This window comes from Pseudophryne corroboree, chromosome 3, assembly GCF_028390025.1.
Source record: "Pseudophryne corroboree isolate aPseCor3 chromosome 3, aPseCor3.hap2, whole genome shotgun sequence".
Taxonomy (NCBI): Eukaryota; Metazoa; Chordata; class Amphibia; order Anura; family Myobatrachidae; genus Pseudophryne; species Pseudophryne corroboree.
The window spans coordinates 547,739,519-547,765,812 of record NC_086446.1 but is presented as its reverse complement, the minus strand read 5'-3'; the positions used below and the strand labels follow the sequence as shown (position 1 = coordinate 547,765,812).

General features: G+C 33.4%; 24 non-coding genes across 24 annotated transcripts; all 24 read right to left on the bottom strand.

The window, feature by feature from the left end:
* Positions 1 to 326: 326 nt before the first annotated feature.
* Positions 327 to 408, bottom strand: TRNAL-UAG (transfer RNA leucine (anticodon UAG)). The gene has a single exon. It is a non-coding gene; the product is annotated as a tRNA-Leu (tRNA).
* A 262-nt stretch (positions 409 to 670) lies between these two features.
* On the bottom strand, positions 671 to 752 carry TRNAL-AAG (transfer RNA leucine (anticodon AAG)). The gene has a single exon. It is a non-coding gene; the product is annotated as a tRNA-Leu (tRNA).
* Positions 753 to 2,454: 1,702 nt separating this feature from the next.
* TRNAL-UAG (transfer RNA leucine (anticodon UAG)) lies at positions 2,455 to 2,536 on the bottom strand. The gene has a single exon. It is a non-coding gene; the product is annotated as a tRNA-Leu (tRNA).
* A 261-nt stretch (positions 2,537 to 2,797) lies between these two features.
* TRNAL-AAG (transfer RNA leucine (anticodon AAG)) lies at positions 2,798 to 2,879 on the bottom strand. The gene has a single exon. It is a non-coding gene; the product is annotated as a tRNA-Leu (tRNA).
* Positions 2,880 to 4,572: 1,693 nt separating this feature from the next.
* Positions 4,573 to 4,654, bottom strand: TRNAL-UAG (transfer RNA leucine (anticodon UAG)). The gene has a single exon. It is a non-coding gene; the product is annotated as a tRNA-Leu (tRNA).
* Positions 4,655 to 4,916: 262 nt separating this feature from the next.
* TRNAL-AAG (transfer RNA leucine (anticodon AAG)) lies at positions 4,917 to 4,998 on the bottom strand. The gene has a single exon. It is a non-coding gene; the product is annotated as a tRNA-Leu (tRNA).
* Positions 4,999 to 7,756: 2,758 nt separating this feature from the next.
* Positions 7,757 to 7,838, bottom strand: TRNAL-UAG (transfer RNA leucine (anticodon UAG)). The gene has a single exon. It is a non-coding gene; the product is annotated as a tRNA-Leu (tRNA).
* Positions 7,839 to 8,100: 262 nt separating this feature from the next.
* On the bottom strand, positions 8,101 to 8,182 carry TRNAL-AAG (transfer RNA leucine (anticodon AAG)). Its single transcript has one exon. It is a non-coding gene; the product is annotated as a tRNA-Leu (tRNA).
* A 1,697-nt stretch (positions 8,183 to 9,879) lies between these two features.
* TRNAL-UAG (transfer RNA leucine (anticodon UAG)) lies at positions 9,880 to 9,961 on the bottom strand. The gene has a single exon. It is a non-coding gene; the product is annotated as a tRNA-Leu (tRNA).
* A 262-nt stretch (positions 9,962 to 10,223) lies between these two features.
* On the bottom strand, positions 10,224 to 10,305 carry TRNAL-AAG (transfer RNA leucine (anticodon AAG)). The gene has a single exon. It is a non-coding gene; the product is annotated as a tRNA-Leu (tRNA).
* A 1,700-nt stretch (positions 10,306 to 12,005) lies between these two features.
* TRNAL-UAG (transfer RNA leucine (anticodon UAG)) lies at positions 12,006 to 12,087 on the bottom strand. The gene has a single exon. It is a non-coding gene; the product is annotated as a tRNA-Leu (tRNA).
* A 262-nt stretch (positions 12,088 to 12,349) lies between these two features.
* Positions 12,350 to 12,431, bottom strand: TRNAL-AAG (transfer RNA leucine (anticodon AAG)). Its single transcript has one exon. It is a non-coding gene; the product is annotated as a tRNA-Leu (tRNA).
* A 2,044-nt stretch (positions 12,432 to 14,475) lies between these two features.
* TRNAL-AAG (transfer RNA leucine (anticodon AAG)) lies at positions 14,476 to 14,557 on the bottom strand. The gene has a single exon. It is a non-coding gene; the product is annotated as a tRNA-Leu (tRNA).
* Positions 14,558 to 16,258: 1,701 nt separating this feature from the next.
* TRNAL-UAG (transfer RNA leucine (anticodon UAG)) lies at positions 16,259 to 16,340 on the bottom strand. The gene has a single exon. It is a non-coding gene; the product is annotated as a tRNA-Leu (tRNA).
* A 263-nt stretch (positions 16,341 to 16,603) lies between these two features.
* Positions 16,604 to 16,685, bottom strand: TRNAL-AAG (transfer RNA leucine (anticodon AAG)). The gene has a single exon. It is a non-coding gene; the product is annotated as a tRNA-Leu (tRNA).
* A 1,697-nt stretch (positions 16,686 to 18,382) lies between these two features.
* Positions 18,383 to 18,464, bottom strand: TRNAL-UAG (transfer RNA leucine (anticodon UAG)). Its single transcript has one exon. It is a non-coding gene; the product is annotated as a tRNA-Leu (tRNA).
* A 262-nt stretch (positions 18,465 to 18,726) lies between these two features.
* On the bottom strand, positions 18,727 to 18,808 carry TRNAP-AGG (transfer RNA proline (anticodon AGG)). The gene has a single exon. It is a non-coding gene; the product is annotated as a tRNA-Pro (tRNA).
* A 987-nt stretch (positions 18,809 to 19,795) lies between these two features.
* TRNAL-AAG (transfer RNA leucine (anticodon AAG)) lies at positions 19,796 to 19,877 on the bottom strand. Its single transcript has one exon. It is a non-coding gene; the product is annotated as a tRNA-Leu (tRNA).
* A 1,698-nt stretch (positions 19,878 to 21,575) lies between these two features.
* Positions 21,576 to 21,657, bottom strand: TRNAL-UAG (transfer RNA leucine (anticodon UAG)). The gene is given in 2 exon segments: positions 21,576 to 21,610; positions 21,620 to 21,657. It is a non-coding gene; the product is annotated as a tRNA-Leu (tRNA).
* A 262-nt stretch (positions 21,658 to 21,919) lies between these two features.
* Positions 21,920 to 22,001, bottom strand: TRNAL-AAG (transfer RNA leucine (anticodon AAG)). The gene has a single exon. It is a non-coding gene; the product is annotated as a tRNA-Leu (tRNA).
* A 1,702-nt stretch (positions 22,002 to 23,703) lies between these two features.
* Positions 23,704 to 23,785, bottom strand: TRNAL-UAG (transfer RNA leucine (anticodon UAG)). The gene has a single exon. It is a non-coding gene; the product is annotated as a tRNA-Leu (tRNA).
* Positions 23,786 to 24,434: 649 nt separating this feature from the next.
* On the bottom strand, positions 24,435 to 24,516 carry TRNAL-UAG (transfer RNA leucine (anticodon UAG)). The gene has a single exon. It is a non-coding gene; the product is annotated as a tRNA-Leu (tRNA).
* A 262-nt stretch (positions 24,517 to 24,778) lies between these two features.
* Positions 24,779 to 24,860, bottom strand: TRNAL-AAG (transfer RNA leucine (anticodon AAG)). Its single transcript has one exon. It is a non-coding gene; the product is annotated as a tRNA-Leu (tRNA).
* A 987-nt stretch (positions 24,861 to 25,847) lies between these two features.
* TRNAL-AAG (transfer RNA leucine (anticodon AAG)) lies at positions 25,848 to 25,929 on the bottom strand. The gene has a single exon. It is a non-coding gene; the product is annotated as a tRNA-Leu (tRNA).
* Between the last annotated feature and the right edge of the window lie 365 nt (positions 25,930 to 26,294).

The following is a 26,294-nucleotide window of genomic DNA, read 5'->3' as shown; positions in this document are numbered from 1 at the left end:
AAAAAGTACATCAATTGACATAAAATATTAATGAGAAAGGATTTTTTTATTATTCATTTGCTGTTTAGTAAAGAAAAACACTTTGACATCAATGACTTATTTTTTCTTAGGAAAAATAATTATGGCGGCAGTAGGTTTTGATCCAAAGCCTCCAAAGAAACTGGAACCTTAATCCAGCACCTTAGACACTGCTGATTTTTAGCTCATGCATCAGGATCATATCAATCAGCTATTGAGGAGAAAAGTCTTTATTATTATTGTTTTTCTTATTAGTGGAGAAAAACATTTTGTCATCACTGACTGATGTTTTCATAGTAAAATCATTATGGCAGCAGTGGGATTTGAACCCACAGCTCCAGAGAGACTGGAGCCTAAATGCAGCGCCTTAGACCGCTCGGCCATGCTACCACATGGACCTGTCTGACTGAATGCTCACAGTTCTGGATCATACAGTTGAGATTACAGGAAAAAAATGTGTTGTTTTAAATCAATACTTGAAGAGAAGTGTCATGTTACAAGTATTTAAAATACAAAAAGTTAAGGAAGCATAAAAAAGGTACAAAATTAGTAGACAATATTAATGAGTAAGGATTTTTTATTATTGATTTGCTGTTTAGTAGAGTAAAACAGTTTGACATCAATAAATGTCATTTTCTCTTGAAAATAATTATGGCAGCAGTGGGATTTGAACCCACGCCTCCAAAGAGACTGGAGCCTTAATCCAGCGCCTTAGACCGCTCGGCCATGCTACCACATATCTATTTTGGCTCCAAAGGTCATAGTTTATTATTTTACATATTATTTTTAAAGTTTGAGAATACTCTTGAAATTGTGATAAACTGTTTTAAAATCTAGGACAGATGATGAACTTTTCAACCTTCCAATATTTTACTTTAGCAACTTAGTGGCCTTAGTCTGCTCGGCCATGGTACCACGTGGACACTCTTAGCTCACAGATCTGGGTCATATAGCTCAGGTTACAGTAAAAACATTTTTTTAAATCAATATTTAAAAAGAAGTGTAAAGCAAAAAGTGTTTAAATTATGTACAAAACGTTTTGGAAGGTTAAAAAAGTACATAAATTGAAATAAAATATCAATGAGAAAGGATATTTTTATTATTCATTTGCTGTTTAGTAGATAAAAAACACTTTGACATCAATTACTTATTTTTTCTCAGGGAAAATAATTATGGCGGCAGTAGGTTTTGAACCAATTCCTCCAAAGAATCCGGAACTTTAATCCAGCACCTTAGACACTGCTGATTTTTAGCTAATGCATCTGGATCATATTGATCAGATGTTGAGGAGAAAGGACTTTATTATTATTGATTTTCTTATTAGTGGAGAAAAACACATTGCCATCACTGACTGACATTTTCATAGTAAAAGCATTATGGAAGCAGTAGGATTCAGACCCACGCCTCCAGAGAGACTGGAACCTAAATCCAGTGCCTTAGACCGCTCGCACTTGCTACCCTATGGATACTTTTGACTCAAAGCTCAGAGTTCTGGATCATATAGTTAAGATTACAAGAAAAAATTGTGTAGTTATAAATCAATACTTGAAAAGAAGTGTCATGTTAAAAGTGTTTAAAATACAAAAATTTAAAAAAGGTACAAAATTAGCAGACAATATTAATTAGAAAGGATTTTTTGTTATTGACTTGCTGTTTAGTGGAGAAAAACACTTTGACATCAATGACAGTCGTTTTATCTTGAAAATAATTATGACAGCAGTGTAATTTGAACCCACGCCTCCAAACAGACTGGAGCCTTAATGCAGCATCTTAGACCGCTCAGCCACATTTCTACCTTGACTCCATAGCTCATAGTTTATAATTTTACATATTATTTTTACATTTTGAGAAGACTCTTGAAATTATGATAAACTGTTTTAAAATCTAGGGCAGATGATGAACTTTTTAACCTACCAATATTTTATTTTAGCAGCTTAGTGGCCTTAGACCGCTCGGCCATGGTACCAAATGAACACTCTTAGCTCACAGATCTGGGCCATATAGCACAGATTACAGTACAAACATTTTTCTTTTGTTTTAAATAAATACTTAAAAAGAAGTGTCATACCAAAAGTGTTTAAGTTATGTACAAAATGTTTTGGAAGGTTAAAAAAGTACATCAATTGACATAAAATATTAATGAGAAAGGATTTTTTTATTATTCATTTGCTGTTTAGTAAAGAAAAACACTTTGACATCAATGACTTATTTTTTCTTAGGAAAAATAATTATGGCGGCAGTAGGTTTTGATCCAAAGCCTCCAAAGAAACTGGAACCTTAATCCAGCGCCTTAGACACTGCTGATTTTTAGCTCATGCATCTGGATCATATCAATCAGCTATTGAGGAGAAAAGTCTTTATTATTATTGTTTTTCTTATTTAGTGGAGAAAAACATTTTGTCATCACTGACTGATGTTTTCATAGTAAAATCATTATGGCAGCAGTGGGATTTGAACCCACGCCTCCAGAGAGACTGGAGCCTAAATCCAGCGCCTTAGACCGCTCGGCCATGCTACCACATGGACCTGTCTGACTGAATGCTCACATTCAGGATCATACAGTTGAGATTACAGGAAAAAAATGTGTTGTTTTAAATCAATACTTGAAAAGAAGTGTCATGTTACAAGTATTTAAAATACAAAAAGTTAAGGAAGCATAAAAAAGGTACAAAATTAGTAGACAATATTAATGAGTAAGGAATTTTTATTATTGATTTGCAGTTTAGTAGAGTAAAACAGTTTGACATCAATAAATGTCATTTTCTCTTGAAAATAATTATGGCAGCAGTGGGATTTGAACCCACGCCTCCAAAAAGACCGGAACCTTAATCCAGCGCCTTAGACCGCTCGGCCATGCTACCACATATCTATTTTGGCTCAAAGGTCATAGTTTATTATTTTACATATTATTTTTAAAGTTTGAGAAGACTCTTGAAATTGTGATAAACTGTTTTAAAATCTAGGACAGATGATGAACTTTTCAACCTTCCAATATTTTACTTTAGCAACTTAGTGGCCTTAGACCGCTCGGCCATGGTACCACATGGACACTCTTAGCTCACAGATCTGGGTCATATAGCTCAGGTTACAGTAAAAACATTTTTTTAAATCAATATTTAAAAAAAGTGTAATGCAAAAAGTGTTTAAATTATTTACAAAACGTTTTGGAAGGTTAAAAAAGTACATAAATTGACATAAAATATCAATGAGAAAGGATATTTTTATTATTCATTTGCTGTTTAGTAGAGAAAAAAACACTTTGACATCAATTACTTATTTTTTCTCAGGGAAAATAATTATGGCGGCAGTAGGTTTTGAACCAATTCCTCCAAAGAATCTGGAACTTTAATCCAGCACCTTAGACACTGCTGATTTTTAGCTAATGCATCTGGATCATATTGATCAGATGTTGAGGAGAAAGGACTTTATTATTATTGATTTTCTTATTAGTGGAGAAAAACACATTGCCGTTACTGACTGACATTTTCATAGTAAAAGCATTATGGAAGCAGTGGGATTCAGACCCACGCCTCCAGAGAGACTGGAACCTAAATCCAGGCCTTAGACCGCTCGCCCTTGCTACCCCATGGATACTTTTGACTCAAAGCTCAGAGTTCTGGATCATATAGTTAAGATTACAAGAAAAAATTGTGTAGTTATAAATCAATACTTGAAAAGAAGTGTCATGTTAAAAGTGTTTAAAATACAAAAATTTAAAAAGGTACAAAATTAGCAGACAATATTAATTAGAAAAGATTTTTTGTTATTGACTTGCTGTTTAGTGGAGAAAAACACTTTGACATCAATGACAGTCGTTTTATCTTAAAAATAATTATGACAGCAGTGTAATTTGAACCCATGCCTCCAAACAGACTGGAGCCTTAATGCAGCATCTTAGACCGCTCAGCCACATTTCTACCTTGACTCCATAGCTCATAGTTTATAATTTACATATTATTTTACATTTTGAGAAGACTTGAAATTATGATAAACTGTTTTAAAATCTAGGGCAGATGATGAACTTTTTAACCTACCAATATTTTATTTTAGCAGCTTAGTGGCCTTAGACCGCTCGGCCATGGTACCAAATGAACACTCTTAGCTCACAGATCTGGGCCATATAGCACAGATTACAGTACAAACATTTTTTTTTGTTTTAAATAAATACTTAAAAAGAAGTGTCATACCAAAAGTGTTTAAGTTATGTACAAAATGTTTTGGAAGGTTAAAAAAGTACATCAATTGACATAAAATATTAATGAGAAAGGATTTTTTTATTATTAATTTGCTGTTTAGTAAAGAAAAACACTTTGACATCAATGACTTATTTTTTCTTAGGAAAAATAATTATGGCGGCAGTAGGTTTTGATCCAAAGCCTCCAAAGAAACTGGAACCTTAATCCAGCGCCTTAGACACTGCTGATTTTTAGCTCATGCATCTGGATCATATCAATCAGCTATTGAGGAGAAAAGTCTTTATTATTATTGTTTTTCTTATTAGTGGAGAAAAACATTTTGTCATCACTGACTGATGTTTTCATAGTAAAATCATTATGGCAGCAGTGGGATTTGAACCCACGCCTCCAGAGAGACTGAAGCCTAAATCCAGCGCCTTAGACCGCTCGGCCATGCTACCACATGGACTTGTCTGACTGAATGCTCACAGTTCTGGATCATACAGTTGAGATTACAGGAAAAAAATGTGTTGTTTTAAATCAATACTTGAAAAGAAGTGTCATGTTACAAGTATTTAAAATACAAAAAGTTAAGGAAGCATAAAAAAGGTACAAAATTAGTAGACAATATTAATGAGTAAGGATTTTTTATTATTGATTTGCTGTTTAGTAGAGTAAAACAGTTTGACATCAATAAATGTCATTTTCTCTTGAAAATAATTATGGCAGCAGTGGGATTTGAACCCACGCCTCCAAAGAGACTGGAGCCTTAATCCAGCGCCTTAGACCGCTCGGCCATGCTACCACATATCTATTTTTGCTCCAAATGTCATAGTTTATTATTTTATATATTATTTTTAAAGTTTGAGAAGACTCTTGAAATTGTGATAAACTGTTTTGAAATCTAGGACAGATGATGAACTTTTCAACCTTCCAATATTTTACTTTAGCAACTTAGTGGCCTTAGACCGCTCGGCCATGGTACCACATGGACACTCTTAGCTCACAGATCTGGGTCATATAGCTCAGGTTACAGTAAAAACATTTTTTTAAATCAATATTTAAAAAGAAGTGTAATGCAAAAAGTGTTTAAATTATGTACAAAAAGTTTTGGAAGGTTAAAAAAGTACATAAATTGACATAAAATATCAATGAGAAAGGATATTTTTATTATTCATTTGCTGTTTAGTAGAGAAAAAACACTTTGACATCAATTACTTATTTTTTCTCAGGGAAAATAATTATGGCGGCAGTAGGTTTTGAACCAATTCCTCCAAAGAATCTGGAACTTTAATCCATCACCTTAGACACTGCTGATTTTTAGCTAATGCATCTGGATCATATTGATCAGATGTTGAGGAGAAAGGACTTTATTATTATTGATTTTCTTATTAGTGGAGAAAAACACATTGCCATCACTGACTGACATTTTCATAGTAAAATCATTATGGAAGCAGTGGGATTCAGACCCACGCCTCCAGAGAGACTGGAACCTAAATCCAGTGCCTTAAACCTCTCGCCCTTGCTACCCCATGGATACTTTTGACTCAAAGCTCAGAGTTCTGGATCATATAGTTAAGATTACAAGAAAAAATTGTGTAGTTATAAATCAATACTTGAAAAGAAGTGTCATGTTAAAAGTGTTTAAAATACAAAAATTTAAAAAAGGTACAAAATTAGCAGACAATATTAATTAGAAAGGATTTTTTATTATTGACTTGCTGTTTAGTGGAGAAAAACACTTTGACATCAATGACAGTCGTTTTATCTTGAAAATAATTATGACAGCAGTGGAATTTGAACCCATGCCTCCAAACAGACTGGAGCCTTAATGGAGCATCTTAGACCGCTCAGCCACATTTCTACCTTGACTCCATAGCTCATAGTTTATAATTTTACATATTATTTTTACATTTTGAGAAGACTCTTGAAATTATGATAAACTGTTTTAAAATCTAGGGCAGATGATGAACTTTTTAACCTACCAATATTTTATTTTAGCAGCTTAGTGGCCTTAGACCGCTCGGCCATGGTACCAAATGAACACTCTTAGCTCACAGATCTGGGCCATATAGCACAGATTACAGTACAAACATTTTTTTTTGTTTTAAATAAATACTTAAAAAGAAGTGTCATACCAAAAGTGTTTAAGTTATGTACAAAATGTTTTGGAAGGTTAAAAAAGTACATAAATTGACATAAAATATTAATGAGAAAGGATTTTTTTATTATTCATTTGCTGTTTAGTAAAGAAAAACACTTTGACATCAATGACTTATTTTTTCTTAGGAAAAATAATTATGGCGGCAGTAGGTTTTGAACCAATTCCTCCAAAGAATCTGGAACTTTAATCCAGCACCTTAGACACTGCTGATTTTTAGCTAATGCATCTGGATCATATTGATCAGACGTTGAGGAGAAAGGACTTTATTATTATTGATTTTCTTATTAGTGGAGAAAAACACATTGCCATCACTGACTGACATTTTCATAGTAAAAGCATTATGGAAGCAGTAGGATTCAGACCCACGCCTCCAGAGAGACTGGAACCTAAATCCAGTGCCTTAGACCGCTCGCACTTGCTACCCCATGGATACTTTTGACTCAAAGCTCAGAGTTCTGGATCATATAGTTAAGATTACAAGAAAAAATTGTGTAGTTATAAATCAATACTTGAAAAGAAGTGTCATGTTAAAAGTGTTTAAAATACAAAAATTTAAAAAAGGTACAAAATTAGCAGACAATATTAATTAGAAAGGATTTTTTGTTATTGACTTGCTGTTTAGTGGAGAAAAACACTTTGACATCAATGACAGTCGTTTTATCTTGAAAATAATTATGACAGCAGTGTAATTTGAACCCACGCCTCCAACCAGACTGGAGCCTTAATGCAGCATCTTAGACCGCTCAGCCACATTTCTACCTTGACTCCATAGCTCATAGTTTATAATTTTACATATTATTTTTACATTTTGAGAAGACTCTTGAAATTATGATAAACTGTTTTAAAATCTAGGGCAGATGATGAACTTTTTAACCTACCAATATTTTATTTTAGCAGCTTAGTGGCCTTAGACCGCTCGGCCATGGTACCAAATGAACACTCTTAGCTCACAGATCTGGGCCATATAGCACAGATTACAGTACAAACATTTTTCTTTTGTTTTAAATAAATACTTAAAAAGAAGTGTCATACCAAAAGTGTTTAAGTTATGTACAAAATGTTTTGGAAGGTTAAAAAAGTACATCAATTGACATAAAATATTAATGAGAAAGGATTTTTTTATTATTAATTTGCTGTTTAGTAAAGAAAAACACTTTGACATCAATGACTTATTTTTTCTTAGGAAAAATAATTATGGCGGCAGTAGGTTTTGATCCAAAGCCTCCAAAGAAACTGGAAAACTAATCCAGCACCTTAGACACTGCTGATTTTTAGCTCATGCATCTGGATCATATCAATCAGCTATTGAGGAGAAAAGTCTTTATTATTATTGTTTTTCTTATTAGTGGAGAAAAACATTTTGTCATCACTGACTGATGTTTTCATAGTAAAATCATTATGGCAGCAGTGGGATTTGAACCCACGCCTCCAGAGAGACTGAAGCCTAAATCCAGCGCCTTAGACCGCTCGGCCATGCTACCACATGGACTTGTCTGACTGAATGCTCACAGTTCTGGATCATACAGTTGAGATTACAGGAAAAAAATGTGTTGTTTTAAATCAATACTTGAAAAGAAGTGTCATGTTACAAGTATTTAAAATACAAAAAGTTAAGGAAGCATAAAAAAGGTACAAAATTAGTAGACAATATTAATGAGTAAGGATTTTTTATTATTGATTTGCTGTTTAGTAGAGTAAAACAGTTTGACATCAATAAATGTCATTTTCTCTGGAAAATAATTATGGCAGTAGTGGGATTTGAACCCACGCCTCCAAAGAGACTGGAGCCTTAATCCAGCACCTTAGACCACTCGGCCATGCTACCATATATCTATTTAGCTCTAAAGGTCATAGTTTATTATTTTACATATTATTTTAAAATTTGAGAAGACTCTTGAAATTGTGATAAACTGTTTTAAAATCTAGGACAGATGATGAACTTTTCAACCTTCCAATATTTTACTTTAGCAACTTAGTGGCCTTAGACCGCTCGGCCATGGTACCACCTGGACACTATTAGCTCACAGATCTGGGTCATATAGCTCAGGTTACAGTAAAAACATTTCTTTAAATCAATATTTAAAAAGAAGTGTAATGCAAAAAGTGTTTAAATTATGTACAAAACGTTTTGGAAGGTTAAAAAAGTACATAAATTGACATAAAATATCAATGAGAAAGGATATTTTTATTATTCATTTGCTGTTTAGTAGAGAAAAAACACTTTGACATCAATTACTTATTTTTTCTCAGGGAAAATAATTATGGCGGCAGTAGGTTTTGAACAAATTCCTCCAAAGAATCTGGAACTTTAATCCAGCACCTTAGACACTGCTGATTTTTAGCTAATGCATCTGGATCATATTGATCAGATGTTGAGGAGAAAGGACTTTATTATTATTGATTTTCTTATTAGTGGAGAAAAACACATTGCCATCACTGACTGACATTTTCATAGTAAAAGCATTATGGAAGCAGTGGGATTCAGACCCACGCCTCCAGAGAGACTGGAACCTAAATCCAGTGCCTTAGACCGCTCGCCCTTGCTACCCCATGGTTACTTTTGACTCAAAGCTCAGAGTTCTGGATCATATAGTTAAGATTACAAAAAAAAATTGTGTAGTTATAAATCAATACTTGAAAAGAAGTGTCATGTTAAAAGTGTTTAAAATACAAAAATTTAAAAAAGGTACAAAATTAGCAGACAATATTAATTAGAAAGGATTTTTTATTATTGACTTGCTGTTTAGTGGAGAAAAACACTTTGACATCAATGACAGTCTTTTTATCTTGAAAATAATTATGACAGCAGTGGAATTTGAACCCATGCCTCCAAACAGACTGGAGCCTTAATGCAGCATCTTAGACCGCTCAGCCACATTTCTACCTTGACTCCATAGCTCATAGTTTATAATTTTACATATTATTTTTACATTTTGAGAAGACTCTTGAAATTATGATAAACTGTTTTAAAATCTAGGGCAGATGATGAACTTTTTAACCTACCAATATTTTATTTTAGCAGCTTAGTGGCCTTAGACCGCTCGGCCATGGTACCAAATGAACACTCTTAGCTCACAGATCTGGGCCATATAGCACAGATTACAGTACAAACGTTTTTTTTGTTTTAAATAAATACTTAAAAAGAAGTGTCATACCAAAAGTGTTTAAGTTATGTACAAAATGTTTTGGAAGGTTAAAAAAGTACATCAATTGACATAAAATATTAATGAGAAAGGATTTTTTTATTATTCATTTGCTGTTTAGTAAAGAAAAACACTTTGACATCAATGACTTATTTTTTCTTAGGAAAAATAATTATGGCGGCAGTAGGTTTTGATCCTAAGCCTCCAAAGAAACTGGAACCTTAATCCAGCACCTTAGACACTGCTGATTTTTAGCTCATGCATCTGGATCATATCAATCAGCTATTGTGGAGAAAAGTCTTTATTATTATTGTTTTTCTTATTAGTGGAGAAAAACATTTTGTCATCACTGACTGATGTTTTCATAGTAAAATCATTATGGCAGCAGTGGGATTTGAACCCACGCCTCCAGAGAGACTGGAGCCTAAATCCAGCGCCTTAGACCGCTCGGCCATGCTACCACATGGACCTGTTTGACCGAATGCTCACAGTTCTGGATCATACAGTTGAGATTACAGGGAAAAAATGTGTTGTTTTAAATCAATACTTGAAAAGAAGTGTCATGTTACAAGTATTTAAAATACAAAAAGTTAAGGAAGCATAAAAAAGGTACAAAATTAGTAGACAATATTAATGAGTAAGGATTTTTTATTATTGATTTGCTGTTTAGTAGAGTAAAACAGTTTGACATCAATAAATGTCATTTTCTCTTGAAAATAATTATGACAGCAGTGGGATTTGAACCCACGCCTCCAAAGAGACTGGAGCCTTAATCCAGCGCCTTAGACCGCTCGGCCATGCTACCACATATCTATTTTGGCTCCAAAGGTCATAGTTTATTATTTTACATATTATTTTTAAAGTTTGAGAATACTCTTGAAATTGTGATAAACTGTTTTAAAATCTAGGACAGATGATGAACTTTTCAACCTTCCAATATTTTACTTTAGCAACTTAGTGGCCTTAGACTGCTCGGCTGTGGTACCACATGGACACTCTTAGCTCACAGATCTGGGTCATATAGCTCAGGTTACAGTAAAAACATTTTTTTAAATCAATATTTAAAAAGAAGTGTAATGCAAAAAGTGTTTATATTATGTACAAAACGTTTTGGAAGGTTAAAAAAGTACATAAAATTGAAATAAAATATCAATGAGAAAGGATATTTTTATTATTCATTTGCTGTTTAGTAGATAAAAAACACTTTGACATCAATTACTTATTTTTTTCTCAGGGAAAATAATTATGGCGGCAGTAGGTTTTGAACCAATTCCTCCAAAGAATCTGGAACTTTAATCCAGCACCTTTGACACTGCTGATTTTTAGCTAATGCATCTGGATCATATTGATCAGATGTTGAGGAGAAAGGACTTTATTATTATTGATTTTCTTATTAGTGGAGAAAAACACATTGCCGTTACTGACTGACATTTTCATAGTAAAAGCATTATGGAAGCAGTGGGATTCAGACCCACGCCTCCAGAGAGACTGGAACCTAAATCCAGTGCCTTAGACCGCTCGCCCTTGCTACCCCATGGATACTTTTGACTCAAAGCTCAGAGTTCTGGATCATATAGTTAAGATTACAAGAAAAAATTGTGTAGTTATAAATCAATACTTGAAAAGAAGTGTCATGTTAAAAGTGTTTAAAATACAAAAATTTAAAAAAGGTACAAAATTAGCAGACAATATTAATTAGAAAAGATTTTTTGTTATTGACTTGCTGTTTAGTGGAGAAAAACACTTTGACATCAATGACAGTCGTTTTATCTTAAAAATAATTATGACAGCAGTGTAATTTGAACCCATGCCTCCAAACAGACTGGAGCCTTAATGCAGCATCTTAGACCGCTCAGCCACATTTCTACCTTGACTCCATAGCTCATAGTTTATAATTTTACATATTATTTTTACATTTTGAGAAGACTTGAAATTATGATAAACTGTTTTAAAATCTAGGGCAGATGATGAACTTTTTAACCTACCAATATTTTATTTTAGCAGCTTAGTGGCCTTAGACCGCTCGGCCATGGTACCAAATGAACACTCTTAGCTCACAGATCTGGGCCATATAGCACAGATTACAGTACAAACATTTTTTTTTGTTTTAAATAAATACTTAAAAAGAAGTGTCATACCAAAAGTGTTTAAGTTATGTACAAAATGTTTTGGAAGGTTAAAAAAGTACATCAATTGACATAAAATATTAATGAGAAAGGATTTTTTTATTATTAATTTGCTGTTTAGTAAAGAAAAACACTTTGACATCAATGACTTATTTTTTCTTAGGAAAAATAATTATGGCGGCAGTAGGTTTTGATCCAAAGCCTCCAAAGAAACTGGAACCTTAATCCAGCGCCTTAGACACTGCTGATTTTTAGCTCATGCATCTGGATCATATCAATCAGCTATTGAGGAGAAAAGTCTTTATTATTATTGTTTTTCTTATTAGTGGAGAAAAACATTTTGTCATCACTGACTGATGTTTTCATAGTAAAATCATTATGGCAGCAGTGGGATTTGAACCCACGCCTCCAGAGAGACTGAAGCCTAAATCCAGCACCTTAGACCGCTCGGCCATGCTACCACATGGACTTGTCTGACTGAATGCTCACAGTTCTGGATCATACAGTTGAGATTACTGGAAAAAAATGTGTTGTTTTAAATCAATACTTGAAAAGAAGTGTCATGTTACAAGTATTTAAAATACAAAAAGTTAAGGAAGCATAAAAAAGGTACAAAATTAGTAGACAATATTAATGAGTAAGGATTTTTTATTATTGATTTGCTGTTTAGTAGAGTAAAACAGTTTGACATCAATAAATGTCATTTTCTCTTGAAAATAATTATGGCAGCAGTGGGATTTGAACCCACGCCTCCAAAGAGACTGGAGCCTTAATCCAGCGCCTTAGACCGCTCGGCCATGCTACCACATATCTATTTTTGCTCCAAAGGTCATAGTTTATTATTTTATATATTATTTTTAAAGTTTGAGAAGACTCTTGAAATTGTGATAAACTGTTTTGAAATCTAGGACAGATGATGAACTTTTCAACCTTCCAATATATTACTTTAGCAACTTAGTGGCCTTAGACCGCTCGGCCATGGTACCACATGGACACTCTTAGCTCACAGATCTGGGTCATATAGCTCAGGTTACAGTAAAAACATTTTTTTAAATCAATATTTAAAAAGAAGTGTAATGCAAAAAGTGTTTAAATTATGTACAAAAAGTTTTGGAAGGTTAAAAAAGTACATAAATTGACATAAAATATCAATGAGAAAGGATATTTTTATTATTCATTTGCTGTTTAGTAGAGAAAAAACACTTTGACATCAATTACTTATTTTTTCTCAGGGAAAATAATTATGGCGGCAGTAGGTTTTGAACCAATTCCTCCAAAGAATCTGGAACTTTAATCCATCACCTTAGACACTGCTGATTTTTAGCTAATGCATCTGGATCATATTGATCAGATGTTGAGGAGAAAGGACTTTATTATTATTGATTTTCTTATTAGTGGAGAAAAACACATTGCCATCACTGACTGACATTTTCATAGTAAAATCATTATGGAAGCAGTGGGATTCAGACCCACGCCTCCAGAGAGACTGGAACCTAAATCCAGTGCCTTAAACCTCTCGCCCTTGCTACCCCATGGATACTTTTGACTCAAAGCTCAGAGTTCTGGATCATATAGTTAAGATTACAAGAAAAAATTGTGTAGTTATAAATCAATACTTGAAAAGAAGTGTCATGTTAAAAGTGTTTAAAATACAAAAATTTAAAAAAGGTACAAAATTAGCAGACAATATTAATTAGAAAGGATTTTTTAATATTGACTTGCTGTTTAGTGGAGAAAGACACTTTGACATCAATGACAGTCGTTTTATCTTGAAAATAATTATGACAGCAGTGGAATTTGAACCCATGCCTCCAAACAGACTGGAGCCTTAATGGAGCATCTTAGACCGCTCAGCCACATTTCTACCTTGACTCCATAGCTCATAGTTTATAATTTTCCATATTATTTTTACATTTTGAGAAGACTCTTGAAATTATGATAAACTGTTTTAAAATCGAGGGCAGATGATGAACTTTTTAACATACCAATATTTTATTTTAGCAGCTTAGTGGCCTTAGACCGCTCGGCCATGGTACCAAATGAACACTCTTAGCTCACAGATCTGGGCCATATAGCACAGATTACAGTACAAACATTTTTTTTTGTTTTAAATAAATACTTAAAAAGAAGTGTCATACCAAAAGTGTTTAAGTTATGTACAAAATGTTTTGGAAGGTTAAAAAAGTACATAAATTGACATAAAATATTAATGAGAAAGGATTTTTTTATTATTCATTTGCTGTTTAGTAAAGAAAAACACTTTGACATCAATGACTTATTTTTTCTTAGGAAAAATAATTATGGCGGCAGTAGGTTTTGAACCAATTCCTCCAAAGAATCTGGAACTTTAATCCAGCACCTTAGACACTGCTGATTTTTAGCTAATGCATCTGGATCATATTGATCAGATGTTGAGGAGAAAGGACTTTATTATTATTGATTTTCTTATTAGTGGAGAAAAACACATTGCCATCACTGACTGACATTTTCATAGTAAAATCATTATGGAAGCAGTGGGATTCAGACCCACGCCTCCAGAGAGACTGGAACCTAAATCCAGTGCCTTAGACCGCCCGCCCTTGCTACCCCATGGACCTGTCTGACTGAAAGCTCACAGTTCTGGATCATACAGTTAAGATTACAGGAAAAAAATGTGTTGTTTTAAATCAATACTTGAAAAGAAGTGTCATGTTACAAGTATTTAAAATACAAAAAGTTAAGGAAGCATAAAAAAGGTACAAAATTAGTAGACAATATTAATGAGTAAGGATTTTTTATTATTGATTTGCTGTTTAGTAGAGTAAAACAGTTTGACATCAATAAATGTCATTTTCTCTTGAAAAGAATTATGGCAGCAGTGGGATTTGAACCCACGCCTCCAAAGAGACTGGAGCCTTAATCCAGCGCCTTAGACCACTCGGCCATGCTACCACATATCTATTTTGGCTCCAAAGGTCATAGTTTATTATTTTACATATTATTTTTAAAGTTTGAGAAGACTCTTGAAATTGTGATAAACTGTTTTAAAATCTAGGACAGATGATGAACTTTTCAACCTTCCAATATTTTACTTTAGCAACTTAGTGGCCTTAGACCGCTCGGCCATGGTACCACATGGACACTCTTAGCTCACAGATCTGGGTCATATAGCTCAGGTTACAGTAAAAACATTTTTTTAAATCAATATTTAAAAAGAAGTGTAATGCAAAAAGTGTTTAAATTATGTACAAAAAGTTTTGGAAGGTTAAAAAAGTACATAAATTGACATAAAATATCAATGAGAAAGGATATTTTTATTTTTCATTTGCTGTTTAGTAGATAAAAAACACTTTGACATCAATTACTTATTTTTTCTCAGGGGAAATAATTATGGCGGCAGTAGGTTTTGAACCAATTCCTCCAAAGAATCTGGAACTTTAATCCAGCACCTTAGACACTGCTGATTTTTAGCTAATGCATCTGGATCATATTGATCAGACGTTGAGGAGAAAGGACTTTATTATTATTGATTTTCTTATTAGTGGAGAAAAACACATTGCCATCACTGACTGACATTTTCATAGTAAAAGCATTATGGAAGCAGTAGGATTCAGACCCACGCCTCCAGAGAGACTGGAACCTAAATCCAGTGCCTTAGACCGCTCGCACTTGCTACCCCATGGATACTTTTGACTCAAAGCTCAGAGTTCTGGATCATATAGTTAAGATTACAAGAAAAAATTGTGTAGTTATAAATCAATACTTGAAAAGAAGTGTCATGTTAAAAGTGTTTAAAATACAAAAATTTAAAAAAGGTACAAAATTAGCAGACAATATTAATTAGAAAGGATTTTTTGTTATTGACTTGCTGTTTAGTGGAGAAAAACACTTTGACATCAATGACAGTCGTTTTATCTTGAAAATAATTATGACAGCAGTGTAATTTGAACCCTCGCCTCCAAACAGACTGGAGCCTTAATGCAGCATCTTAGACCGCTCAGCCACATTTCTACCTTGACTCCATAGCTCATAGTTTATAATTTTACATATTATTTTTACATTTTGAGAAGACTCTTGAAATTATGATAAACTGTTTTAAAATCTAGGGCAGATGATGAACTTTTTAACCTACCAATATTTTATTTTAGCAGCTTAGTGGCCTTAGACCGCTCGGCCATGGTACCAAATGAACACTCTTAGCTCACAGATCTGGGCCATATAGCACAGATTACAGTACAAACATTTTTCTTTTGTTTTAAATAAATACTTAAAAAGAAGTGTCATACCAAAAGTGTTTAAGTTATGAACAAAATGTTTTGGAAGGTTAAAAAAGTACATCAATTGACATAAAATATTAATGAGAAAGGATTTTTTTATTATTAATTTGCTGTTTAGTAAAGAAAAACACTTTGACATCAATGACTTATTTTTTCTTAGGAAAAATAATTATGGCGGCAGTAGGTTTTGATCCAAAGCCTCCAAAGAAACTGGAACCTTAATCCAGCACCTTAGACACTGCTGATTTTTAGCTCATGCATCTGGATCATATCAATAAGCTATTGAGGAGAAAAGTCTTTATTATTATTGTTTTTCTTATTAGTGGAGAAAAACATTTTGTCATCACTGACTGATGTTTTCATAGTAAAATCATTATGGCAGCAGTGGGATTTGAACCCACGCCTCCAGAGAGACTGAAGCCTAAATCCAGCGCCTTAGACTGCTCGGCCATGCTACCACATGGACTTGTCTGACTGAATGCTCACAGTTCTGGATCATACAGTTGAGATTACAGGAAAAAAATGTGTTGTTTTAAATCAATACTTGAAAAGAAGTGTCATGTTACAAGTATTTAAAATACAAAAAGTTAAGGAAGCATAAAAAAGGTACAACATTAGTAGACAATATTAATGAGTAAGGATTTTTTTATTATTGATTTGCTGTTTAGTAGAGTAAAACAGTTTGACATCAATAAATGTCATTTTCTCTTGAAAATAATTATGGCAGCAGTGGGATTTGAACCCACGCCTCCAAAGAGACTGGAGCCTTAATCCAGCACCTTAGACCGCTCGGCCATGCTACCACATATTTATTTTGGCTCCAAAGGTCATAGTTTATTATTTTATATATTATTTTTAAAGTTTGAGAAGACTCTTGAAATTGTGATAAACTGTTTTAAAATCTAGGACATATGATGAACTTTTCAACCTTCCAATATTTTACTTTAGCAACTTAGTGGCCTTAGACCGCTCGGCCATGGTACCACATGGACACTCTTAGCTCACAGATCTGGGTCATATAGCTCAGGTTACAGTAAAAACATTTTTTTAAATCAATATTTAAAAAGAATTGTAATGCAAAAAGTGTTTAAATTATGTACAAAAAGTTTTGGAAGGTTAAAAAAGTACATAAATTGACATAAAATATCAATGAGAAAGGATATTTTTATTATTCATTTGCTGTTTAGTAGAGAAAAAACACTTTGACATCAATTACTTATTTTTTCTCAGGGAAAATAATTATGGCGGCAGTAGGTTTTGAACCAATTCCTCCAAAGAATCTGGAACTTTAATCCATCACCTTAGACACTGCTGATTTTTAGCTAATGCATCTGGATCATATTGATCAGATGTTGAGGAGAAAGGACTTTATTATTATTGATTTTCTTATTAGTGGAGAAAAACACATTGCCATCACTGACTGACATTTTCATAGTAAAATCATTATGGAAGCAGTGGGATTCAGACCCACGCCTCCAGAGAGACTGGAACCTAAATCCAGTGCCTTAAACCGCTCGCCCTTGCTACCCCATGGATACTTTTGACTCAAAGCTCAGAGTTCTGGATCATATAGTTAAGATTACAAGAAAAAATTGTGTAGTTATAAATCAATACTTGAAAAGAAGTGTCATGTTAAAAGTGTTTAAAATACAAAAATTTAAAAAAGGTACAAAATTAGCAGACAATATTAATTAGAAAAGATTTTTTGTTATTGACTTGCTGTTTAGTGGAGAAAAACACTTTGACATCAATGACAGTCGTTTTATCTTAAAAATAATTATGACAGCAGTGTAATTTGAACCCATGCCTCCAAACAGACTGGAGCCTTAATGCAGCATCTTAGACCGCTCAGCCACATTTCTACCTTGACTCCATAGCTCATAGTTTATAATTTTACATATTATTTTTACATTTTGAGAAGACTTGAAATTATGATAAACTGTTTTAAAATCTAGGGCAGATGATGAACTTTTTAACCTACCAATATTTTATTTTAGCAGCTTAGTGGCCTTAGACCGCTCGGCCATGGTACCAAATGAACACTCTTAGCTCACAGATCTGGGCCATATAGCACAGATTACAGTACAAACGTTTTTTTTGTTTTAAATAAATACTTAAAAAGAAGTGTCATACCAAAAGTGTTTAAGTTATGTACAAAATGTTTTGGAAGGTTAAAAAAGTACATCAATTGACATAAAATATTAATGAGAAAGGATTTTTTTATTATTCATTTGCTGTTTAGTAAAGAAAAACACTTTGACATCAATGACTTATTTTTTCTTAGGAAAAATAATTATGGCGGCAGTAGGTTTTGATCCAAAGCCTCCAAAGAAACTGGAACCTTAATCCAGCACCTTAGACACTGCTGATTTTTAGCTCATGCATCAGGATCATATCAATCAGCTATTGAGGAGAAAAGTCTTTATTATTATTGTTTTTCTTATTAGTGGAGAAAAACATTTTGTCATCACTGACTGATGTTTTCATAGTAAAATCATTATGGCAGCAGTGGGATTTGAACCCACAGCTCCAGAGAGACTGGAGCCTAAATGCAGCGCCTTAGACCGCTCGGCCATGCTACCACATGGACCTGTCTGACTGAATGCTCACAGTTCTGGATCATACAGTTGAGATTACAGGAAAAAAATGTGTTGTTTTAAATCAATACTTGAAGAGAAGTGTCATGTTACAAGTATTTAAAATACAAAAAGTTAAGGAAGCATAAAAAAGGTACAAAATTAGTAGACAATATTAATGAGTAAGGATTTTTTATTATTGATTTGCTGTTTAGTAGAGTAAAACAGTTTGGCATCAATAAATGTCATTTTCTCTTGAAAATAATTATGGCAGCAGTGGGATTTGAACCCATGCCTCCAAAGAGACTGGAGCCCTAATCCAGCGCCTTAGACCGCTCGGCCATGCTACCACATATCTATTTTGGCTCCAAAGGTCATAGTTTATTATTTTACATATTATTTATAAAGTTTGAGAAGACTCTTGAAATTGTGATAAACTGTTTTAAAATCTAGGACAGATGATGAACTTTTCAACCTTCCAATATTTTACTTTAGCAACTTAGTGGCCTTAGACCGCTCAGCCATGGTACCACATGGACACTCTTCGCTCACAGATCTGGGTCATATAGCTCAGGTTACAGTAAAAACATTTTTTTAAATCAATATTTAAAAAGAAGTGTAATGCAAAAAGTGTTTAAATTATGTACAAAACGTTTTGGAAGGTTAAAAAAGTACATAAATTGACATAAAATATCAATTAGAAAGGATATTTTTATTATTCATTTGCTGTTTAGTAGAGAAAAAACACTTTAACATCAATTACTTATTTTTTCTCAGGGAAAATAATTATGGCAGCAGTAGGTTTTGAACCAATTCCTCCAAAGAATCTGGAACTTTATTCCAGCACCTTAGACACTGCTGATTTTTAGCTAATGCATCTGGATCATATTGATCAGATGTTGAGGAGAAAGGACTTTATTATTATTGATTTTCTTATTAGTGGAGAAAAACACATTGCCATCACTGACTGACATTTTCATAGTAAAATCATTATGGAAGCAGTGGGATTCAGACCCACGCCTCCAGAGAGACTGGAACCTAAATCCAGTGCCTTAGACCGCCCGCCCTTGCTACCCCATGGACCTGTCTGACTGAAAGCTCACAGTTCTGGATCATACAGTTGAGATTACAGGAAAAAAATGTGTTGTTTTAAATCAATACTTGAAAAGAAGTGTCATGTTACAAGTATTTAAAATACAAAAAGTTAAGGAAGCATAAAAAAGGTACAAAATTAGTAGACAATATTAATGAGTAAGGATTTTTTATTATTGATTTGCTGTTTAGTAGAGTAAAACAGTTTGACATCAATAAATGTCATTTTCTCTTGAAAATAATTATGGCAGCAGTGGGATTTGAACCCACGCCTCCAAAGAGACTGGAGCCTTAATCCAGCGCCTTAGACCGCTCGGCCATGCTACCACATATCTATTTTGGCTCCAAAGGTCATAGTTTATTATTTTACATATTATTTTTAAAGTTTGAGAAGACTCTTGAAATTGTGATAAACTGTTTTAAAATCTAGGACAGATGATGAACTTTTCAACCTTCCAATATTTTACTTTAGCAACTTAGTGGCCTTAGACCGCTCGGCCATGGTACCACATGGACACTCCTAGCTCACAGATCTGGGTCATATAGCTCAGGTTACAGTAAAAACATTTTTTTAAATCAATATTTAAAAAGAAGTGTAATGCAAAAAGTGTTTAAATTATGTACAAAAAGTTTTGGAAGGTTAAAAAAGTACATAAATTGACATAAAATATCAATGAGAAAGGATATTTTTATTTTTCATTTGCTGTTTAGTAGATAAAAAACACTTTGACATCAATTACTTATTTTTTCTCAGGGGAAATAATTATGGCGGCAGTAGGTTTTGAACCAATTCCTCCAAAGAATCTGGAACTTTAATCCAGCACCTTAGACACTGCTGATTTTTAGCTAATGCATCTGGATCATATTGATCAGACGTTGAGGAGAAAGGACTTTATTATTATTGATTTTCTTATTAGTGGAGAAAAACACATTGCCATCACTGACTGACATTTTCATAGTAAAAGCATTATGGAAGCAGTAGGATTCAGACCCACGCCTCCAGAGAGACTGGAACCTAAATCCAGTGCCTTAGACCGCTCGCACTTGCTACCCCATGGATACTTTTGACTCAAAGCTCAGAGTTCTGGATCATATAGTTAAGATTACAAGAAAAAATTGTGTAGTTATAAATCAATACTTGAAAAGAAGTGTCATGTTAAAAGTGTTTAAAATACAAAAATTTAAAAAAGGTACAAAATTAGCAGACAATATTAATTAGAAAGGATTTTTTGTTATTGACTTGCTGTTTAGTGGAGAAAAACACTTTGACATCAATGACAGTCGTTTTATCTTGAAAATAATTATGACAGTAGTGTAATTTGAACCCACGCCTCCAAACAGACTGGAGCCTTAATGCAGCATCTTAGACCGCTCAGCCACATTTCTACCTTGACTCCATAGCTCATAGTTTATAATTTTACATATTATTTTTACATTTTGAGAAGACTTGAAATTATGATAAACTGTTTTAAAATCTAGGGCAGATGATGAACTTTTTAACCTACCAATATTTTATTTTAGCAGCTTAGTGGCCTTAGACCGCTCGGCCATGGTACCAAATGAACACTCTTAGCTCACAGATCTGGGCCATATAGCACAGATTACTGTACAAACATTTTTTTTTGTTTTAAATAAATACTTAAAAAGAAGTGTCATACCAAAAGTGTTTAAGTTATGTACAAAATGTTTTGGAAGGTTAAAAAAGTACATCAATTGACATAAAATATTAATGAGAAAGGATTTTTTTATTATTAATTTGCTGTTTAGTAAAGAAAAACACTTTGACATCAATGACTTATTTTTTCTTAGGAAAAATAATTATGGCGGCAGTAGGTTTTGATCCAAAGCCTCCAAAGAAACTGGAACCTTAATCCAGCGCCTTAGACACTGCTGATTTTTAGCTCATGCATCTGGATCATATCAATCAGCTATTGAGGAGAAAAGTCTTTATTATTATTGTTTTTCTTATTAGTGGAGAAAAACATTTTGTCATCACTGACTGATGTTTTCATAGTAAAATCATTATGGCAGCAGTGGGATTTGAACCCACGCCTCCAGAGAGACTGACGCCTAAATCCAGCGCCTTAGACCGCTCGGCCATGCTACCACATGGACTTGTCTGACTGAATGCTCACAGTTCTGGATCATACAGTTGAGATTACAGGAAAAAAATGTGTTGTTTTAAATCAATACTTGAAAAGAAGTGTCATGTTACAAGTATTTAAAATACAAAAAGTTAAGGAAGCATAAAAAAGGTACAAAATTAGTAGACAATATTAATGAGTAAGGATTTTTTATTTTTGATTTGCTGTTTAGTAGAGTAAAACAGTTTGACATCAATAAATGTCATTTTCTCTTGAAAATAATTATGGCAGTAGTGGGATTTGAACCCACGCCTCCAAAGAGACTGGAGCCTTAATCCAGCGCCTTAGACCGCTCGGCCATGCTACCACATATCTATTTTGGCTCCAAAGGTCATAGTTTATTATTTTATATATTATTTTTAAAGTTTGAGAAGACTCTTGAAATTGTGATAAACTGTTTTGAAATCTAGGACAGATGATGAACTTTTCAACCTTCCAATATTTTACTTTAGCAACTTAGTGGCCTTAGACCGCTCGGCCATGGTACCACATGGACACTCTTAGCTCACAGATCTGGGTCATATAGCTCAGGTTACAGTAAAAACATTTTTTTAAATCAATATTTAAAAAGAAGTGTAATGCAAAAAGTGTTTAAATTATGTACAAAAAGTTTTGGAAGGTTAAAAAAGTACATAAATTGACATAAAATATCAATGAGAAAGGATATTTTTATTATTCATTTGCTGTTTAGTAGAGAAAAAACACTTTGACATCAATTACTTATTTTTTCTCAGGGAAAATAATTATGGCGGCAGTAGGTTTTGAACCAATTCCTCCAAAGAATCTGGAACTTTAATCCATCACCTTAGACACTGCTGATTTTTAGCTAATGCATCTGGATCATATTGATCAGATGTTGAGGAGAAAGGACTTTATTATTATTGATTTTCTTATTAGTGGAGAAAAACACATTGCCATCACTGACTGACATTTTCATAGTAAAATCATTATGGAAGCAGTGGGATTCAGACCCACGCCTCCAGAGAGACTGGAACCTAAATCCAGTGCCTTAAACCGCTCGCCCTTGCTACCCCATGGATACTTTTGACTCAAAGCTCAGAGTTCTGGATCATATAGTTAAGATTACAAGAAAAAATTGTGTAGTTATAAATCAATACTTGAAAAGAAGTGTCATGTTAAAAGTGTTTAAAATACAAAAATTTAAAAAAGGTACAAAATTAGCAGACAATATTAATTAGAAAGGATTTTTTATTATTGACTTGCTGTTTAGTGGAGAAAAACACTTTGACATCAATGACAGTCGTTTTATCTTGAAAATAATTATGACAGCAGTGGAATTTGAACCCATGCCTCCAAACAGACTGGAGCCTTAATGGAGCATCTTAGACCGCTCAGCCACATTTCTACCTTGACTCCATAGCTCATAGTTTATAATTTTACATATTATTTTTACATTTTGAGAAGACTCTTGAAATTATGATAAACTGTTTTAAAATCTAGGGCAGATGATGAACTTTTTAACCTACCAATATTTTATTTTAGCAGCTTAGTGGCCTTAGACCGCTCGGCCATGGTACCAAATGAACACTCTTAGCTCACAGATCTGGGCCATATAGCACAGATTACAGTACAAACATTTTTTTTTTTGTTTTAAATAAATACTTAAAAAGAAGTGTCATACCAAAAGTGTTTAAGTTATGTACAAAATGTTTTGGAAGGTTAAAAAAAGTACATCAATTGACATAAAATATTAATGAGAAAGGATTTTTTTATTATTCATTTGCTGTTTAGTAAAGAAAAACACTTTGACGTCAATGACTTATTTTTTCTTAGGAAAAATAATTATGGCAGCAGTAGGTTTTGATCCAAAGCCTCCAAAGAAACTGGAACCTTAATCCAGCGCCTTAGACACTGCTGATTTTTAGCTCATGCATCTGGATCATATCAATCAGCTATTGAGGAGAAAAGTCTTTATTATTACTGTTTTTCTTATTAGTGGAGAAAATTTTTTGGCATCACTGACTGATATTTTCATAGTAAAATCATTATGGCAGCAGTGGGATTTGAACCCACGGCTCCAGAGAGACTGGAGTCTAAATCCAGCACCTTAGACCGCTCGGCCATGCTACCACATATCTATTTTGGCTCCAAAGGTCATAGTTTATTATTTTACATATTATTTTTAAAGTTTGAGAAGACTCTTGAAATTGTTATAAACTGTTTTAAAATCTAGGGCAGATGATGAACTTTTCAACCTTCCAATATTTTACTTTAGCAAATTAGTGGCCTTAGACCGCTCGGCCATGGTACCAAATGAACACTCTTAGCTCACAGATCTGGGCCATAAAGCACAGATTACAGTACAAACATTTTTTTTTGTTTTAAATAAATACTTAAAAAGAAGTGTCATACCAAAAGTGTTTAAGTTATGTACAAAATGTTTTGGAAGGTTAAAAAAGTACATCAATTGACATAAAATATTAATGAGAAAGGATTTTTTTATTATTCATTTGCTGTTTAGTAAAGAAAAACACTTTGACGTCAATGACTTATTTTTTCTTAGGAAAAATAATTATGGCAGCAGTAGGTTTTGATCCAAAGCCTCCAAAGAAACTGGAACCTTAATCCAGCGCCTTAGACACTGCTGATTTTTAGCTCATGCATCTGGATCATATCAATCAGCTATTGAGGAGAAAAGTCTTTATTATTATTGTTTTTCTTATTAGTGGAGAAAAACATTTTGTCATCACTGACTGATATTTTCATAGTAAAATCATTATGGCAGCAGTGGGATTTGAACCCACAGCTCCAGAGAGACTGGAGCCTAAATCCAGTGCCTTAGACCGCTCGGCCATGCTACCACATGGACCTGTTTGACTGAATGCTCACAGTTCTGGATCATACAGTTGAGATTACAGGAAAAAAATGTGTTGTTTTAAATCAATACTTGAAGAGAAGTGTCATGTTACAAGTATTTAAAATACAAAAAGTTAAGGAAGCATAAAAAAGGTACAAAATTAGTAGACAATATTAATGAGTAAGGATTTTTTATTATTGATTTGCTGTTTAGTAGAGTAAAACAATTTGACATCAATAAATGTCATTTTCTCTTGAAAACAATTATGGCAGCAGTGGGATTTGAACCCATGCCTCCAAAGAGACTGGAGCCTTAATCCAGCGCCTTAGACCGCTCGGCCATGCTACCACATATCTATTTCGGCTCCAAAGGTCATAGTTTATTATTTTACATATTATTTTTAAAGTTTGAGAAGACTCTTGAAATTGTGATAAACTGTTTTAAAATCTAGGACAGATGATGAACTTTTCAACCTTCCAATATTTTACTTTAGCAACTTAGTGGCCTTAGACCGCTCAGCCATGGTACCACATGGACACTCTTCGCTCACAGATCTGGGTCATATAGCTCAGGTTACAGTAAAAACATTTTTTTAAATCAATATTTAAAAAGAAGTGTAATGCAAAAAGTGTTTAAATTATGTACAAAACGTTTTGGAAGGTTAAAAAAGTACATAAATTGACATAAAATATCAATGAGAAAGGATATTTTTATTATTCATTTGCTGTTTAGTAGAGAAAAAACACTTTGACATCAATTACTTATTTTTTCTCAGGGAAAATAATTATGGCAGCAGTAGGTTTTGAACCAATTCCTCCAAAGCATCTGGAACTTTAATCCAGCACCTTAGACACTGCTGATTTTTAGCTAATGCATCTGGATCATATTGATCAGATGTTGAGGAGAAAGGACTTTATTATTATTGATTTTCTTATTAGTGGAGAAAAACACATTGCCATCACTGACTGACATTTTCATAGTAAAATCATTATGGAAGCAGTGGGATTCAGACCCACGCCTCCAGAGAGACTGGAACCTAAATCCAGTGCCTTAGACCGCCCGCCCTTGCTACCCCATGGACCTGTCTGACTGAAAGCTCACAGTTCTGGATCATACAGTTGAGATTACAGGAAAAAAATGTGTTGTTTTAAATCAATACTTGAAAAGAAGTGTCATGTTACAAGTATTTAAAATACAAAAAGTTAAGGAAGCATAAAAAAGGTACAAAATTAGTAGACAATATTAATGAGTAAGGATTTTTTATTATTGATTTGCTGTTTAGTAGAGTAAAACAGTTTGACATCAATAAATGTAATTTTCTCTTGAAAATAATTATGGCAGTAGTGGGATTTGAACCCACGCCTCCAAAGAGACTGGAGCCTTAATCCAGCGCCTTAGACCGCTCGGCCATGCTACCACATATCTATTTGGGTTCCAAAGGTCATAGTTTATTATTTTACATATTATTTTTAAAGTTTGAGAAGACTCTTGAAATTGTGATAAACTTTTTTAAAATCTAGGACAGATGATGAACTTTTCAACCTTCCAATATTTTACTTTAGCAACTTAGTGGCCTTAGAACGCTCAGCCATGGTACCACATGGACACTCTTAGCTCACAGATCTGGGTCATATAGCTCAGGTTACAGTAAAAATATTTTTTTAAATCAATATTTAAAAAGAAGTGTAATGCAAAAAGTGTTTAAATTATGTACAAAACGTTTTGGAAGGTTAAAAAAGTACATAAATTGACATAAAATATCAATGAGAAAGGATATTTTTA